The sequence below is a fragment of the Polypterus senegalus genome, chromosome 7, assembly GCF_016835505.1.
Source record: "Polypterus senegalus isolate Bchr_013 chromosome 7, ASM1683550v1, whole genome shotgun sequence".
NCBI lineage: Eukaryota > Metazoa > Chordata > Cladistia > Polypteriformes > Polypteridae > Polypterus > Polypterus senegalus.
Genome location: NC_053160.1, coordinates 151,249,978 through 151,269,815, shown reverse-complemented (window position 1 = coordinate 151,269,815; position 19,838 = coordinate 151,249,978). Strand labels below are relative to the sequence as shown.

At 36.5% G+C, this 19,838-nt stretch overlaps 2 long non-coding RNA genes across 2 annotated transcripts; both read right to left on the bottom strand.

Annotated features, from left to right (window-relative positions):
* Positions 1 to 2,354: 2,354 nt before the first annotated feature.
* LOC120532206 lies at positions 2,355 to 7,691 on the bottom strand. The gene is made up of 4 exons (XR_005634254.1): positions 7,650 to 7,691; positions 6,154 to 6,322; positions 3,601 to 3,669; positions 2,355 to 3,018 (listed from the first exon to the last, which is right to left on the bottom strand). It is a non-coding gene; the product is annotated as an uncharacterized LOC120532206 (long non-coding RNA).
* Positions 7,692 to 7,756: 65 nt separating this feature from the next.
* LOC120532204 lies at positions 7,757 to 8,849 on the bottom strand. The gene is made up of 3 exons (XR_005634253.1): positions 8,272 to 8,849; positions 7,891 to 7,953; positions 7,757 to 7,791 (listed from the first exon to the last, which is right to left on the bottom strand). It is a non-coding gene; the product is annotated as an uncharacterized LOC120532204 (long non-coding RNA).
* Between the last annotated feature and the right edge of the window lie 10,989 nt (positions 8,850 to 19,838).

The following is a 19,838-nucleotide window of genomic DNA, read 5'->3' as shown; positions in this document are numbered from 1 at the left end:
CTTAGCTGACTGGACTGGCTGTGAGTACCGGCATCAACAAGGCATTTTTGCCCAGAGAACTGCTGCTTGCTAGATATTTTCCCTTTTTTGGACCATTTTCTGTAAACCCTAGAGATGGTTGTGTGTGAAAATCCCAGTATATCATCAGTTTCTGAAATACTCAGACCACCACATCTGGCACCAACAACCATGCCACATTCAAATTGATTTAAATCACCTTTCTTCCCCATTCTAATGCTCGGTTTGAACCTCAGGAGGCTGCCTTGACAATGTCTACATGCTGCCATGTGATTGGCTGATTGGATATTTGCATTAACAAGCAGTTGAGCATGTGTACCTAATATTGTGGCCATTGAGTGTGTATTTATATTTAAATATATATTATGAAAGACAGGGGCACTGTTCGACCCCTTGAACCCTCAGACCAGATGTTAGACACCAGATAAAAGTCCAATATGAGTTTATTTTATAATAATAGTGTGCACCAAGCACTCTTCACTCCACTATAATCATAAATAAACACAATAATAAATCAATAATCAATCCTCCTTTCCCAGACACTTAGCCATCCTTCCTCCCAACTCAGCTCAACACTGGTGTTTCACTGTCCTTTTTATAGTCCTTGACCCGGAAGTGTTTCACCCTCTCTGTCCATGTGACTTGGAACACTTCTGGGTCAGATAAAAATCCTTCTTTTCTTCACCCAGGAAGCACATCGTTCCCTTTGTCCACATGACTCTGACGTACTTCCTGGGCATAAGGAAAATAGTCTCTGTGCCTCCCTGCAGCGTCCTCTAGCGGACCCCAAGGTATCCAACAGGGCTGAGAATAAAAACTACATTGTCCAGTATTCCCTGCTGGCATTCGGTGCACCTCCATGCTGCAGGAAGGGCTCTACCTGGTGGCTTGGGGGTGTTGGCCGGGATGACATGCTGGCCATATTCCACAATATATATATATATATATATATATATATATATATATATATATATATATATTGTGAACGGCACCGGCACAGACAGGCGGACATGTTGTTTCTCAAACCACCACACGCTTTATTTAAAACAATATTTACAAATTATGGTCACAAAGACCCCAGTCTATTTGGTCACACAGACCCTAATTACGTGCACAAAACCCCCAAACAGTCCTGGCCACAATGCCTTGTCTTCGGGCCGCCTCCACTCTCCTCCTGAGCTTTGTCCTGCTTCCACCCGACTCCAGCTATGACTGGAGGGAGACGGCCCCTTTTATACAAGTCCCGGATGAGCACCAGGTGTTCCCGGCATTCCTCTCTTGGCCACGCCCCAGCGTGGCGGAAGTGCCGCTGTCCTCCCGGCTGCTCTCCGGCGCCGTCATATCTTCCCCAGCACTTCCTGGTGTGGCGGAAGTGCTGGGGCAACAAGTCCCAAGGCACTGGGGTGCCTCCTGGCGGTGACCACGGGCCCCTACAGGAAAGGCTTCCATGCCCTTGACCCGTGGCCCCAAAGCAACCCGGAAGGCAAACCCCGTGATCCAGGCAGGGCTCTGACCCTTTTCCGGTCCCTCCTGGCGTCCCGGCCGGGTCATGGCCCCTGGCATCCCTGACAATATATATATATATATATATATATATATATATATATATATATATATATATATATATATATAAATAGTTCTGTTATTACTGAATATATTTAAGTTAAAACTTGCACTGGAAAATATCTGGTAATAGGAAAGCAATTGAAGATGAAGAAATCCATCCATTCATTATCCAACCCACTATAGCCTAACTACAGGGTCACGGGGGTCTGCTGGAGCCAATCCCAGCCAACGCAGGGTGCAAGGCAGGAAACAAACAAAATAATTTACAAAACACAAACACTTTAAACTATTTTAAACCTATCTGAACCACAGGGATGTACAGTACAGCATTTAGCTCCTATGTTTAAACTTCCTGCAGCTTTTTAGAAAGATACAGAACCTCCTTGAATTGCAAAAGACATACAGTAATGATGGCATGCATATACACTTCTGATGATTATGAAACACAAGCTGTCCCAGCTAAGGACTTGCCTGTGTTGTCTGTGCTGCAAATTACAAGTTGCATGACTGACCATTTAGTCATAGCGCCAACTGCAGATCTAATTGCTTGCCTGTGATAGAGCTTTTTGCACAGCTGTGTACACCGTCAGTTACATTCAGTGACCCATACAAACAAAAGCACAATATGTTTGAAAATGGTGATAAAGTACATACTGTACTATGCCTCAGCATTATTGACAGCTGCAACTTATTCATCCATGTTAAAACTAATTCACTAATTCACTTAAGGAGAGGACCCCGATGTGGTCTTCTATTGTTGTACCTTGTCTGCCTCGAGGTTCAATGTGTTGTGCATTCTGAGATGCTTTTCTGCACAACACATGTGTACAGAGTCGTTATCTGAGTTTCCGTAGCCTTTCTGTCAGCTCAAACCAGTGTGGCCATTCTCTTCTGGCACTACTTCTCAACAACTGCTCACTGGATGTAGTTTTTGAATTATACAACAGTCTGAATAAATTCTAGAGACTGCTGTGTGCACAAATTCCGTAACCAAATTTTCTGGAAACAACAATCAGGCCAGGTCGAAATCACTGAGATCACATTTTGTCCCCATTCTGGTGTTTGATGTGAACATTAACTGAAGCTTCTGACTATATCTTTATGATTTATGCATTGTACTGCTGTCACATTATTGGATGACTAGATAATTACATAAATAAGCTGGTGTACAGACATTTTAATTTGCCCTGTGAGTGTATATATTTTATACTTTGCATTAAATATTTTTCTTTAAGAACATCCAATGCAGTTTTCATTTTGACATATATAACCAAAAATGACAGCACTTCAGACAGGACGAAAGTTTGGGGTACCAACTAAATAAATTAAAAAAAAAATTTAATTCATTGTCTTGTATGCGAGAACTCAGGTAATAAAGTGTTTCAGGAATTAAGTTGCTGCTAGAGGAGCTCCATCCAGCAGGTTGCTTGAGCACTGCAGAGAAATAAGGAGATACATTTTAGCACAACAGCACTCCCTCTTGTCTCAGTGGATTATACCTCGACTGAAGCTGCAGGAAGGTCTTCCAATGTGCATTTGTGACAATATTTTGATCAAATATCATACTCAGTTCTAAATACTTATTTATTTACAGTTAGCTGTATTTAAAAAGGAAAATTCAGGAACAGCTAACTAGGAATGCCTATGGGATATTTGAAAGACCTATTTTAAGTTGGTTGATATTGTTTATATCCAGAAATCAGCAGAATTCTTACCAGGACCTTTACAGCATATATTCAAGCCTAATGCAGTTTATACTGAGACCTACTTAAGCAAGGTATTTTCATTAGAACATGCTAATTAAATATTGATATTAGTTTAAGCAAATGATCTGCTACAATTACATATAAAGAGAACTGTTTTGTTTAGACTAAAGAAAAATATTTAATTTGGTCAATTTAATTTTACTAAAGTAGAAGAGATAAAGTCCATTTTACAGCAGGCAAAAATAAATATAATAATAGTAATAATAATAATAATTAATAATTAATAATCAATTATTAAAGTTATATTTACATTCAAGCAATTAGTCTGTTTCCATTCTTTCTTCTATTACTTTGAGTGCATTCGATAGATTGGTGCTTCCTATCAAAAGAACACAGAAAACCTGGACATTAGACTTGCATGTTGTTCCAAAGATGTAAAATATTTAAACACAGAAGTTGTTTCTTAAACCTATTTATAATTGCTAAAAATTAATAAAATTTACATGAGAAACTGTGAGGCATTTGACAAGATAAAAATAACCTCATGAAAACACTTGGAAATGCGACTGGAAACAACGTCACCTCTCACAAACAATCTGATATTTTTTACACATCTGTTAGACACACAGAATATGTGTGATTGTGATTTAGCTATATTTCTGCTTTAATGATTTCATTATAATGTTTCTAATGACAACAGATGTAAATGATTCTGCACCCCACTTAGATTAACTCCATTAAAAGCCGTCCACTGTATATTGTATTTTTAAGTGTACCTTTATTGTTTTTTTCACAAAAGAAACACTTTTGTTTCAACATTGCTCAGTAGCATATAATATGTAGTCCAGTATTTGTGGGTTTAACAGTATGCATCTTTCCAAATTTATTTTCTACAATGCAATTCATCTGAGAAATGGCTTCTCTAGAATATTTCTCAGAAGGAGTGAGACCTTTCAGTTAGTAAGATAATTTAAATATCCAGCAGAGTAGTATTCATTTTGCACTGTGTAACTTTGAAGTGTAATAAATCTTTAAAAAGTGGCATTACATGTTATTTGTGTTTATATACTTACTAAATACAATTTCGAAATGTTAAACATAACATATTTATGGCAATTTTGAAAAATAGCACATATTAATTCATGCATCCACCCATTATCTAACCCGCTATATCCTAACTACAGGGTCACGGGGGTCTAAATATTAATTATAAAGTAAAATATAAATTTGTTTTTATTTCTTCATCTGACATTTCTTCTATCTGTGCATTGATGCCCAGTGACTTTTAAATGTAGTACACAGGTCTTTTGAAAATGAAATATGCCCTGGTCTGCCTCCTACTATAGTCTATATTTACCTGATTAAAAGGTAACTCCAGCTCTCTAGAAGCTTTTAGTAAAGTTACAAAAAGTCGAGTATATCGTTGCCTTCAAACAATGAAAATAAAATATACTTTATATTTTTAATTTACTGTGTAAAATATGAAACACTTGTGAATATTGTAGCTTGTTTAAAAAAAAGTGCTTTTACTTATGCAGTTTACATACAGTATATTAGACTAACAAAATAGTATAAGTAAATTTAAAATATACAGTACATCCAGAAAGTATTCACACTTTTTCCACATTTTGATATGTTACAGCCTTATTCCAAAATGGATTAAATTCATTTTTTTCCTCAGAACTCTACACACAACACCCCATAATGACAACATGAAAAAAGTTTACTTGAGGTTTTTGCAAATTTATTAAAAATAAAAAAAACTGAGAAATCACATGTACATAAGTATTCACAACCTTTGCTCCATACTCTTGTCGATGCACCTTTGGCAGCAATTACAGCCTCAAGTCTTTTTGAATATGATGCCACAAGCTTGGCACACCTATCCTTGGCCAGTTTCGCCCATTCCTCTTTGCAGCACCTCTCAAGCTCCATCAGGTTGGATAGGAAGCGTCGGTGCACAGCCAATGTTCAATCGGATTCAAGTCTGGGCTCTGGCTGGGCCACTTAAGGACTTTCACAGAGTTGTGCTGAAGCCACTCCTTTGATATCTTGGCTGTGTGCTTAGGGTCGTTGTCCTGCTGAAAGATGTCCGTCACCCCAGTCTGAGGTCAAGAGCGCTCTGGAGCAGGTTTTCATCCAGGATGTCTCTGTACATTGCTGCAGTCATCTTTCCCTTTATCCTGACTAGTCTCGTAGTTCCTGCCGCTGAAAAACATCCCCACAGCATGATACTGCCACCACCATGCTTCATTGTAGGGATGGTATTGGCCTGGTGATGAGCGGTGCCTGGTTTCCTCCAAACGTGACACCTGACATTCACACCAAAGAGTTCAATCTTTGTCTCATCAGACCAAAGAATTTTGTTTCTCATAGTCTGAGAGTGTTTCAGGTGCCTTTTGGCAAACTCCAGGTGGGCTGCCATGTGCCTTTAATTTAATTTAATTTAATCCATTTTGGAATAAGGCTGTAACATAACAAAATGTGGAAAAAAGTGATGCGCTGTGAATACTTTCCGGATGCACTGTATATATTTTGGAACACTTTTGGAGTCGAGAATAACTTTAAAAGTTTTCATCCATAATTAAAGGGCCAGGTACCCTTGGAACATCTCAAACCGCATGTATGCTAAAAAGACTCTGGGATGCAGGCCTTAGAGGCAGAATTTCAAAGAAACAGCCATATCTGAAAATAGCAGATTCAAAGAAAAGGTAAAAATGGGCAAAAGAAACCAGACATCAGACAGAAGATGACTGTAAAAAAGCATTATTGACAGATATGTCTAAGTTGGCAATGTTTCTTGTCATTGATTATGAAGCTGGTATTTAGTATGAACTATTTAAGAAAGCAGCCAGCTGATTACCTGTAAGGCATCTGTTTCTCAAACTATAAACTTTGATGGACTTATCCTCTTGTGTAGTTCTGCATCTGGGATTTCCACTTCTTTTTCTGCCCTGGTTAGAGCCACATTTCCCTCTTCTCTCAAGATAATGTTGAATACCGGTCTATAAAATCTTGAGTTTTTTCCCAATCTGTCAAATGAAATAACCTTTTTTTCATAAAACAATAGTAGGCTGACAGGTTTCGTAGGAAAGCTGCTTTGTTTAGGCCATTTTAAAGCCAAGAACTGAAGTTTAATAATTCCAGTACAGTGAAACCCAAGGAAGGATAATTTACTTGCCTTATTGAACAGAATAACAGTATGCTAATGCAAAGGATTCTCTAATAATCAATTAGCATTTTAACATGATTTATGAAGAGTGAGCTGAAGCACTTTTACTGTTAGGTTACAGGAGTAAAGGATACTGCAAATGGGGCTGTGCAGTCATAAGTGAATAATCTGTATAAATAAAATTGCATGTTGTTTGGATGTATATTTGTTTGATTGTTTGTTCACTAATCAGGCAAGAATGGCTGAACCGAATTTCATGTACATATATATATATATATATACAGTAATCCCTCGCTATATCGCGCTTCGACTTCACTCTATCGCGGATTTTAAATGTAAGCATATCTAAATATATATCGTGGATTTTCTGCTGGTTCGCGGATTTCTGCGGACAGTGGGTCTTTTAATTTAGGTTACATGCTTCCTCAGTTTGTTTGCCCAGTTGATTTCATACAAGGGACGCTATTGGCGGATGGCTTAGAAGCTACCCAATCAGAGCATGTATTACATATTAACTAAAACTCCTCAATGATATAAGATATGCTTTCCGCGCGGTGCTTCATTGTTTGCTTTTCTCGGTCTCTCATCCTCTCTGACATTCTCTGCGCCTGACGGAGGGGGTGTGAGCAGAGGGTCTGTTTGCACAGAGGCTGTTTGCCTAGAAGATACGGAGGCTCCTCTACAAAATGACGCTTTATCGCGGTGCTTCGGCATACTTAAAAGCACGTATTGATTTTTTGATTGTTTGCTTTTATCTCGCTCTCTCTCTCTCTGACATTTTCTGCTCCTGACGGCACTCCTTTGAAGAGAAGATATTTTGCATTCTTTTAATTATGAGAAAGAACTGTCATCTCTGTCTTGTCATGGAGCACAGTTTAAACTTTTGACTAAAGGGTGTTATTTCATGTCTAGAGGGCTCTAATAATGTTAACAGTGTGGGAGGGTTTATAAGGGCTTAAAATATATAAAAATAACCATACAAACATATGGTTTCTACTTCGCGGAGTATGTCTTTTTGTCTCATTGTGAGTTTTGTTTAGCCATGTTGCATTTCTAAAAGAATGTATTCCCTTTTTTATTTATATTAGCAATGCTGGACACTTAAGCTACAAAATTATAAATCAGTCATTTCAAGCAATAACAACCATGTACAACATGGCTATGTTTTAAAATTAATATAATGTTACCTTCTGCGGTGGGTTGGCCCCCTGCCCGGGATTGGTTCCTGCCTTGTGCCCTGTGTTGGCTGGGATTGGCTCCAGCAGACCCCCGTGACCCTGTGTTCAGATTCAGCGGGTTGGAAAATGGATGAATGGATGGAAATTTTACCTAGATTAAAAAATAAAGTATTGTAACGGCCGACCCCTTATCCAGCTAGCAGCCACACTACCGGGACCTGTGGCCTGGATGAATTACTGAGAAACTTACCTATACCAAGCCGCACCTCTGACAATTAATATTTTCCATCTTTCCCAATCGAAGGTTTAAAGACTAGTAAACAAAGGCAGATATGTAAAAAAGTGTAGAAATATATTAAATGAAGCACATTAACAAAAGCAATACTACAAATGCCCGACATAAAATATATCTATATATATATATCCCTCCACCAAAAGTGAAAACACTACATATATAATAACGAAAAAACCTCCTTTGCCCCTCAAAACGTATAGCAAACACAAAACACAAATAATACTGACTAATCTGAATGTCAATGGCGTGAAATTGAGACCGGTTAAATCCAGAATACGGATGACTGATCAAAAATAGATGTGTTTGAATCTCCCAGAAAAAAGAGAACAACCTCACCGTGCTTCCTCGGCGAAAGACGGATAATAATGTCCAACCCCAGGGTTTCTGGCGATGATTGGGCTGTTGTGATTCCAGTGGAATGAGAAGCAAAACTGGATCAAGGCGTGATGTAAATAGTGGCAGAAAATGATGAGTGGTTGTTGGTAAATGAAATCTCCGTCTTTCTCCTTCCTCCTCTTCTTTCCCTCCTGATGGTTTAAATAATGATGAGCCGGATGTAACTGGTAAAATCCTGGTCCTGATGTGTCCATGGGGTCGCTGCCTCCTTGCAGCACCCTTCCCTGTTTCTCGACATTTAAACAGACATGCATTAGTTTAAACGGGGTGCTGAGACGAGACGCGACTGGGTGCAACACAATAAACAATACCTATGTGGCTCCACTACAGTATTAATTTCTACTAAAAATAGTAGATTCTAAACTTTTGCACATTAGTATATAAGTAGATGATGCTATTGCTCTGACACTTTTAATGCTAAGGAGAGTAATGTTAAGGAAGCAAACTATATAAATATCTATTTTTTTTGAACAGCGCAACATTACATAGTCATAGTACTGAATCAGTACTGAATCAAATTAAATAATAATATCATAACACATACCTTAAGCAGTTTACTTAAAAAATCCAGAGAAAGCAAAGAAAAATAGATATACAAAAAAAAATACAAAACTCAACTCCCAACCAAGAGAAAAAGAAAAAGAAAACCAAACATGAGCAGAAAAAACATGTAATAATTAACACCAATGGAGAGTCAATTACAAATTATAATTATATTAATAAATTCTTGCCATGTTTTAAAAAAGGTTTGGAAAAATGAAATTTTATGAAATTTATGATAATTTATGATAACTGTCATAAACAAATGAAGCAAAGTCACAAACTTAGTGAAAGGGCCAGGTTCTTTAATGGAGAGCCTGGAAGTGGCACATCTCAATCCAGCTAGTCCACCCAAATCCTACCTCTTGGCTTAAACCTGCACAAGCCCAAAAAGGGAAGCTGGATATAAAAGTTCAAAATACAGGAAATTTTACAAAAAAATTTCTAAATTTTTATACAAAGGAGAGAAGTGCCTTACCAAATTCTTTGTAAATGAAAATATTTATGACCAAGATAGAAAACTAAACAAAAATGGTCAAAAAGCAATCCACAGGAAACAAGTCTAAAAATTACAATTCAAAGAGCAGAATCCAAAACAGAGAAAATAATCCTCAAAAACCAGGAGTGACAGAGTACAAAACATACTTAGAAAAGGCCTCAGTCCAACCTCAATGCACCACTGTGTGAGATCCTCTTCTCTAGCAGGTCTTATCTGTGGTTACATAAGGGTGGCCCCCAGCTCTTGAGATACTGCCCTCAGAATACACAGAATGGGCATACATTTAAAGTGACAATACATAATTATTACATATTAGGCAAATGTAAAATGATATAAAATCCTGAAAAATATGAATTCAAAAATAACAAAGAGCAATGAAACAAAAAATAGATGCATGTCAGAGAAAAATCACAGTCTGAAACAGAACAAAGTAAACAATCTAAACAAAGAAAGTACAATATAACAAAATAAAATTATTACCAAGCCTAACTGGGTCTTTACTGTTTTTCCTCCCTTCTACCAGTTGTCCAACCTTTAACAACCATAAAGCACTTATTTCCCACTCACTTCTCTTTGTTTCTCTCTCTACTTTGATGTTGTTCTTTCTTCCTCCCACCAGTTTAGCACTTGCCTCAGCTTACATCTTGTCTTAACAATCAGAACCTGCTATGTAGTAGTTCAGTGTGTCAAATAGCCTCACCTCTGATCGATTACTGAGCCTTAAAAGGAAGTGTCAAAAGTGTATCTTCAGCTGCATTATACTAATCACAGCCGGGGTCGAGGCAGTCTTATTTTAGAACAGGAATACCAGGTTAGAGGTCCCCCTAGCAGTCCCTGATATCTCTGTATTTCTGGGCAGTCCTCCTGCTGTCTAATCTCTTAAGAGGTCACCGTGATTTTTTCTCTCAGCTTTTGAGCATATGCTGTTCTTTATCAGCCTGGTAGTCTTTTAACATTATAAAATTATTCTCTAGAAGAGGCCCATATTCCCATAGTTTGTGCTATTTTGCCTAACATCTAGCATCCTAGGGGATTAATATCCACTTCCTCCTAGCATCTAGCTTACTTCCATCTGGGACAACTGATATATGTACAGGTTGATTGCCCCCTGAAGGCACACTTCCCTCCTTCACTGACACAACTCAATACATTGTCCTTGCAAATGCATGTTGCTTTTTCTTCCTTTAGGGTTTTGCTGTGCCTTCTCCATTATATACCATAATTGATAAATCAACATTCTTTGAAGAGTGTTAAATGACAGATACATTTATATCTTAAACTATAAAGGATTTTGATTAATTTATTACTACTCTTGAATATATGCTGCCTTAAGTTCAAACTCTGAGAACAGAATACTTATAATACTTAGTGAAATTATATGTACTGCAACTAAGTAAAAAAAAATTATGAACTAAACATATTCACAGTTTGCCATTGAAAACTTGATTTAAAAAAACACAAGAAGACCAGTGCAATAAAACTAATTAAAAATGATTGTACCTACCTTTGAAGATATTAAAGTGTAGTTACTTTACTCTAGCACTTAATCATCTTTTAAAAGTAACAGCATGCCCCATTCAGAGCTGTAAATAACAACAGAACTTGTTAGCTCAGAAAGGTGACAAAATATTCCACCCCCATTGTTTCAAATTAAAATAAAGAAAAAAACCTTTAAATAAACATGCAAATGAAATGACATATAATGCCACACAAAGCAGATGATACCAATGCAAATAACTTAAGAACCGCCTGACAGATTAAAAAAAGAAATTCAAAAGCTAATAAGCAAGAAAATACTGCATAATTATTAGTACAATCAGAATCTATATTTTTAGATGGCAGAATCATACTTACGTTGAATTGTTTGCTTCAGTTGAGAAAGGTGCTTTGTTAGGTTCAGAGTTGTTGATGACCTCTCGCAGTGATGACAAAAATGTTTTCCATAGGAGTATCTTATCTTTAATATATTTAGATTTATATTTAGATATATTAGGGATTTTCTTTATTGCATTTAACCATCACCTGTTATTCCTTTCTTTTCTAATCACATTCAAGAACGATACTGACATGTCAAGATGCATGAAGTGCAAAAGGATAACCTAAATGCATCATTAGATATCAACGATATGGCATAATAAAACAGAACATACATAAGGAGTAGAACTGTAAAGAGCATGGCTGCTGGTTCAAACATCACTTCTAATTCACTTTATTACCATAGGTATCACAAAGAATCACTCAGGTTTTAGGTTGTACAAATGTGCGAACAACCATATTTTGAACTTATCATTTGTAAATGAGTTGGATGAGAGTTTACAGATAAGTATAAGTATCAGTATTAAAAGCAGTTTTTTATTTAAAACTAGCTTCAATTCTTGCATTTCCAGTATGCCATAACAATAAAAGTTAATTTACCTCATGCCTACTACAAAGACAGTGAACACATTAATAGAATTGTTTCTAAAATAGATTTAGTTTTGGTGATAGTTCCTGCAGTTGATTATTTAGTCATGCTTTATTAACCTGTTGCCATGATCTAGGAGACTACCAAAATAGTAAAGTAAGGAAATGATGTTTACGTCTCTAGATAATAATAGGTTTGGTGGGGTGTAAGAGAAGAGGCAAGAATGAAAAAAGTCTACAGGTAAAAATCAAAAGCATGTCACAAACACCATATCCACAGTGTCCTGCAGAACAATACAGTAAAAGAATAAACATAAAACAGTACCCTATAGCATTTCAAAAAATAAGCTTTGCACTAGATTTCACATAAAGTTCCTACTCAATCCAAGTCTGTGGCACACAATAAAAACAGATCTTTCTTGTTTAGATTAAATTCAGTTCAATTCAGTACAATGCATCCAGGGTAAGACCTTAAGTCTGAGTAATGTTATCAGGTGCAAACCTTGCTGCCCCACATGGATTGGTACTGCTCCAAACGTAGACCCACCGGGAAATCATTTTTACCTACCTGTCAGGTAGTATTGGAAACATTACTACTCTTAATCCACTTACTTAATATTGCAAAGTGAAAAATCTGCTGTTATATGTTACAATATAGTGATCACATGTTGCCTTTTCCTATGCAATTGGATAAACCTTAGTCCTAAGACTTTAGCACAATGTGAAAAGTGTGTCCTGTTCTGTTAAAAAAAAACAGATTTTTCATTAGAGGGACTGTCTAAATCTTCCATAAATAATAATTATTATTATGATGTCTGTAGACTCTTTAGATGCTTGAGTGACTACTACATAATGGGTTATCCAATTTCATAGCTCTCCAAAAGGGTTTGGAATGGGTTTGAAACTGACATTCAATTGGGTGTAAAATACTATATTATTTATTGTATGCTTACTTTCTCTGTTCCAAATTAACTGTAATGTGTGTTTTGTAAAACTAGGGGCCTCTGTCCCCTTCTTGCTTCGCTTGCAAACCCCTGGGCAGGTGCTGTGTGCCAGCCACTTCATGGCTCTGCCGTTCACATATGGGGATGCGGATGCACAATTTAAACAGATTGTTATTTTCATGGGAATTGTTATATATGCATAATAGACCTAACTATTTTACATTACAGCGAGTAATTAACTATTGGAAAAAAATAGTAAAATGCAAAAAATTGAAAGAAAATTATGTTTCATGTTGCGTAAAAGGTATTCGTTGTGTTATACGTTTTCATTCTGTTTGGCTTTGAAATTAACATTCAAATTCTTACACTTTTACTGTAAAACTTCAGTAAAAACAATACAGTGGTACCTCGGTATACGTCTGCTTTGGAATAAGTCCAACTTGGTATATGTCCTGTTTGGACACGAAAAATTTTGCTTGGTATACGACCTTTGTTTGGAATACGACTCGCGTGCTACCCTTATTTACCTCTCTCGAGACAAAGCCACGACTGCCCACAAGCGTCAGAGCACCAGTTCCTAGCATTCAGTGAACAACCCGCGCTATAACTCTCTGTGAATTTTCATGTGTGTGGTATAGCGGGTCCACATCTCCTGTCAAAGCCTAGTTTTAAAATAAAAAATCACCGCACTCACGGCTTGGTGAGGGGGCGTGGTGGTTTTGTGGCTGAAGTGGTTCTCAGGGCGTTTAAAAGAAGTGGTGAGGCGGCCTTCTGCTGTTATGCACCTAAAATCTGGAATAGCCTGCCAATAGGAATTCGCCAGGCTGATACAGTAGAGCACTTTAAAAAACTGCTGAAAACACATTACTTTAACATGGCCTTTTTATAACTTCATTTTAATCGTAATTTAACTTAATCCTGATACTCTGTATGTTCAATTCATCATAACAACTATTCATGGTGGCTCTAAAATCGGTACTGACCCCTACTCTCTTTTCTGTTTCTTTTTCCGGTTTCTTTGTGGTGGTGGCCTGCGCCACCTCCACCTACTCAAAGCTTCATGATGCTCCAACAATGATGGACGGATTAAAAGGAAGAAGTCTACGTGACCATCATCATCATCAAGCCCTTCCGTGAGAATCCTAAATCCAAAGAGGACTGTTTCATTTATGTTAGGTAGAATGCCCAGAGGGGACTGGGCGGTATCATGGTCTGGAATCCCTACAGATTTTATTTTTTCTCCAGCCGTCTGGAGTTTTTTTGTTTTTCTGTCCCCTGGCCATTGAACCTTACTCTTATTCGATGTTAATGTTGATTTATTTTGTTTTATAATTATGTCTTTCATTTTTCTATTCTTTAATATGTAAAGCACTTTGAGCTACTGTTTGTATGAAAATGTGCTATATAAATAAATGTTGTTGTTGTTGTTGTTGTTTCGCGATGAGGGCGTTTTTCACCTAAGTGCACAGGTGAGAGACCATCCACATTCATGATTGTTCCTGGGGCTGCTTATCTTGATAAATAGAAGCGCAAGTCGGCTAGAAGGGAAGGAAAAATAAAGAATGGATGGGAGGTAAAGAGAGAGAGAGAGAGAGACCGTGAGCGAGTGAGAGCGTGCGCGCGTGCGCATGCATGAAGTGGCTGAAGTAGGCAGAGTGAAGCTCAGCTGCAAGTAGGGTGACTCCCCTGTTGGGAAGCAGGGGGGCCGCCAGGTAAAAAGGCACCAGGCTTCTTCTTGTTTTTTTTTTTTAAAAAAAAAGAATGCTTCCTGCTGTATTTTAACCTCGTTGTTTTTAAGAAGACTTTTTTCTATTGTTTTTAACCTCCACGTTTCACTTCTAATTTTATGGATTATTTATTGGAACTTTGGAGACTGCACTTTAATTTGAACACCTTGTTTTTTTGATTGTTTTAATAAAAGCACGTTGCACTTTTTCACCATCCCCTTGCTTTGTTGTTACCGATGAGCTTAGCAGTGAAGCACATTACCGACGGTGTAGGGTTCAAGGGCACATCGACAGCAGATGGGAGCATACAGCAAACCCGCATCATCACAACGTGATTTTGTGTTTTTTCATGTAAATTTGAATTGACTGTTAAAAAGTATGAAGGTGGCATGCGTATCCGGGACATAGCTGTTGCATACTGTTTGCCGAGAACGACGGTATCTACGATTGTGAAAAACAAAGGCGTTATTAAAAAGTAAAGTGAGGTTACATTTTCATTTATTTCATCTAATTGCTTTTGTATTTATGTATTTTAGTATTAAGCAGTGTTTAAATTATTTTATACAACCCCATCAATGTATAATATGCCAATAACAATTGGATTAATCACTTTCCCATTATTTCTTATGGGAAAAATTAGTTTGGTATACGTCCTGTTTGGTATAAGTCCAAGGACCTGGAACGGATTAAGGACGTATACCGAGGTACCACTGTATTTGGAATTAACTTTTTGTCAATATCGCATTGAATTTTGATTCGTGTTTGGAGTTACATTGTGACAATGCAACGTATAACTGCCCATGAGTGAATATCATTTCTTTCTCGCTAATAAATAAACCAACTTTTTCAAATGTTTGTCCCTGTGATTTGTTAATTGTCATAGCAAAAGATACTCTAATGGGAAACTGTAAACGTTTTAATACGAATGGCATATCAAGATCTCCTTTGGTGTCTAATGTTATCTGTGGAAGATGTACTACATTACCTTTATTGTCGTCTGTTAAAATTTTACATGTTAGAATTGTTCGACCAATTTTGAATACAACTAATCTTGTCCTATTGCATAGCCCATCACTCATACATAAATTACACAGTAACATTACAATGCATCCTTCTTTCAACAGTAATTCGGCCAGTGGAAGACTGGACAGTGTTATCGGTTGTAGATATTCTATGGAATATTTTAAGTTGTTGTTTTCATCTTCTGTAACATCACCACCAGCTGTTTCAGCAAAGTCTATTGATATGCATTTAACCAATCTGTAGCTGATTGACAAATTTCGTGTTGATTCATTTGACATTATTGTTTCTTGGTGCTAGGATTGCCCATGTACTCATTTCTTATGTTGATAACCCTTCGGGATGAAATTCTTCAATAAGACTTGGACATGATAAGTCTTCTTTTGTTGGGAACTTAAAGTGAGAAAACGTAAATCTTTATAAGAGCTGAGAGCACAAGAACTGTGTCTGACGAAAGCATTCACAGGAATGAGAGGTGAGAACACTGTGAGCATAGTCTTATCTCACGGGACTTGAAAAAATCTCTTGGTAATAGTCTTGTCTCATCTCAAGATTTTCTTTTATAATAGAGAGATTAATAGAATGGAAAAAAGCAAGAATTGTTGCTCATAATTTTTCATACTTAACAATTTCTTGCATAGAAGAATCAATTTTTTCTGATCCTTTTAAAAAATTTTATTTTTTTGTAGTGTCAGATTTTTTTTTTCTAAAGGTGTCTTTGATTTATACTAAGATTGAGCAATTCCACATTTGTTCCCCAACCCCCATGTCTTGCCCAGGTGATAAATAGTCAGAGCTTATAATGACTTAATTGTATGCAAATCGAATGAGATATCTCTTTAAATAAATGAAGAGAGAATGTGTCCCTCTGCTGTAAGAGAACATGATTCCAGGGAACTGACTACTGTAACTGTGAAGATAAATCACAAGATGCCATGTAGTAGTTCAGGTATCAAATAGCTTCCCCTCTGATCGATTGCTAAAACTAGGTCTTAAAAAGAAGTTTCAAAAGTTCATCTTTTGCAGCATTATTCTAATTTGAATTTTGAAATTTCAAACATAGCAGAAAGAAAGGATAAAGATGAGTTCAGAGCAAAGATGTGCAGCAGATTTTCTCATTTTACTGAACAGCCCATCCTTGTGCAAGATGCAACCAAGATGAAGTTATTACTTTTTGACTGATGTTTGTTAAGGTACTGATATGGATGATTTTGTAGTAATAATGAGTTTTCTCTATTTTTACCTACTGTTCATTCATAAATGTTTGATAAATAATTTGATATATAAAGGTATGGGGAGTTATAGTAGTACTGAATTGTTTTTCTTAGCACTAGTTCTGCTTACGTTCCTTAAAATTTAGCTCAGTTCTTTTTATATATTTTTAAAAAGTACCTGCCTTAGGCTTTGTTGTTTTGCCTGTTTCATTCTTGATAATTTTTAATGTGAGCCCAGGCTCTCAATTAATTGCTATTATGTTGATTTTTATTTTGGTCTTAAGGGTTAGTAGAACACTCATAGTAGAATAATTTGCAATGGTTACCGCCGCTGCCCTGTAATTCCAGAAGATTGAGTTTGTGTGCAGTTTGCATGTCTTCACCATGTTAGTGTGACATTTTGTCCCAGTACTCTGGTGTTTATCCCACATTCCAAGGACATGTAAGCTGGTTTAATCGAGGGCTATAAATGGGCCAGATGTAAGTGTGGAAGTGTAAAAATGTGTGCCTCGCAATGAGGGGTGCCCCAACTAAGGTTGGCTGCTGTCTTTTAATATTGTGGAGACAGGATCCAACAACATAAGACTCCAAACTTGGATTAAGCAGGTTTAGATAGATAGATAGAACTGTATTTATTTTACAGAAGCTCATTAAATAAATAAGTACATAAGTAAGTAAAAACACACACACACACACTTTGTTCTGAGCACACATCAGGATGACAATAAAGCAAGAAAATTAAAAAGGAAGAAAACTGCTGATTTGGCTGTTACAGCGAGGCATTATGCAAGTGTATTTCGTTAAGTATAATGGAGCCCCAGTAGCATTTCTTGGCACACTTTCTGCTGAATAATTTGTTGTCTGAAAGTCTGCAATGTTAATGTGTCAGATAGGGGATGTGCAGCATTGCTCATAATGGCACTCAGTTTTGTTTTAATACCCTCCTTCGCTACGACCTCCAGGGACTCCAGAGTGTATCCTATACAGTAACTGACTTTGCTCTTTTAATTAGCTTGTTGATTAAGTGGGCTGCTCTTGAAGCGATGTTACCAGCCCAGCACACCACAGTGTAGAATATCGCACTGCCTATCACAGATTTTTAGAAGTGAAGGATGTCACTTCCCACGTTAAGTGGAATGCAGTCTCCTAAGGAAAAATAACCTGCTCTGTCCTTTCAGCCTGTTACATAGTATTGTTTAAGCATTTGACTTCTTCACTTACTATCTCATATAAAAAAATGCTTATATTATGCATTTTAAAATTGTCCACCCAAGACTATTTCATGTTTCTGGATTTTAAATTGTACTGATATGTCTGCACATTGTTTTGCAGAGATGTGTATTGTCCTTTGGAGCTTAAGGCTTTATATGACTGAATTAGAAGTCTTTTGATAGCATAGCTCTTATTAGCAGCAATGTATGTCATGAGACTAAAGACGGTGAGTAGAGCAGGCTTTCAAAATAGTAAGGTGACTAATATCTATGGGAGTTACTTAGTTAAATAAGGTACAGTAGCTGAATATAACATTCTCTATTTTTACTTATTTGTGTATCTATGAATAACAGTACTTCCAAAAAAGCACAAAACATATGATTCTTGATAATAATATAAGTAGTCTTGTACATGAATACAGTGTGTTTCCAAAGCATCTGTAATACTTCTTCTTAAATACAGATACTATGTAATTTTTTATGCTTTATCAAATAAAACAAGAATCTGCTTATGAATGCCATTTAAGTGTTTGATATTTGGGTGAAGGAAATATCTGCATCAGCAGGAAACAATCTTGATGACTTCAGTGCTGACAAAAGTGAGCGGATTGATAACACTTGAGACTGAAGCCCTTTGTCTGCCAATGCACAACATAAATCACAGTCAGTCCTATGCTGCCAGCTTTGTTTCTTTGAAGGCTTCTGACCTCAATCATATGGGAGAAGAGAAGGTCAGCAGTTTACAAGTCTGTGAGTATAGAATTTGACCATTTTCTTTTCTTGAAGTAAGAACAATGGTGCTAATATTATGCAAGGTAAAGGTTTCAAAATTACTAGTAATAAAGCATAAGCAATATGTTTGGAGATATAAAGTATGTGGTTTAATACTTGAATTTCCCCTATTTTTCATAATGGCATAATTATATTTAAATCTGTACACAAGTATTTTTTTTTAGTTAAAAACTATTTTTGTATTTTTGCTTCCTTTTTAAATGCTAGGCTATAGGTAATTGTCAACTGGTTGGAAAGCTTAGCAGAGAAGATCTACTCACTCCTGGCCTTTGAATGGCAAAACATATCTTTAGGCAAATGTCCAACCCTGGCCCAAAACAATAGCAGTTTAGCAGTAGTGCACATTATTTCTTCAGTGTGGATATACAACTTACTGTTTCTTGTAAATTGTAAATAACCAGTTTCGTTATCTCTAAAATTAAATTGCCACGGGATACTTTTAAATGTCACTTTAAAGTCCACTTAGCCTTATTTGTAATTTGTGTCACTAACTCTTAAGGCATTTTCTACCAAACATTTTTTTAGTAAATGAATGCTTCTTATGTATTACTTCTTATATAATAGTTACAGTGTAAGTAATGTCTACAGCAAGAAATACATGCTTGAGTGTTTTGTCTTAAATTTATTAGCTATGCAATTTTCATACATATTTAGATTTAGATGAATGCTAATAAATGATTCATATTTACCACATGGTATATTTACAGAATTAATTTGTTGAGGAAACATACTGCTGGTTGTCTTAACTTATATGTCCTCTTGAAAAATGTATGAAATTTTCCAGCACAATATACAATATTTAAATGGTAATCAAGTCAATTTTTGTATTTTCATTTTTGTTCAAGTAGCTCTTTTTTAATGGTGATTCCAAGATATTTCAACTCTTGTGAGACATTATAAAAAGTGTAATTAATGAAAGACGAATTGCAAAACACTGATTGGGAATAATTTATTGTAGCGTTAGGCAGTGCTTGCTGACGTTGACCCCAATGGACTCACTCTATGCATGGCACTTTTAGGCAGCTTGAAGTTCTTAGAAGGACAACTCACTGTTACTGCACTATTTGGAATTCATGTCACTTTAGTAGGCTTGCTTTTTTGTATTTTTCTCTACAATTGGTTCAGCTACCAGCAATGGTTCACAAACTCCAAATCTT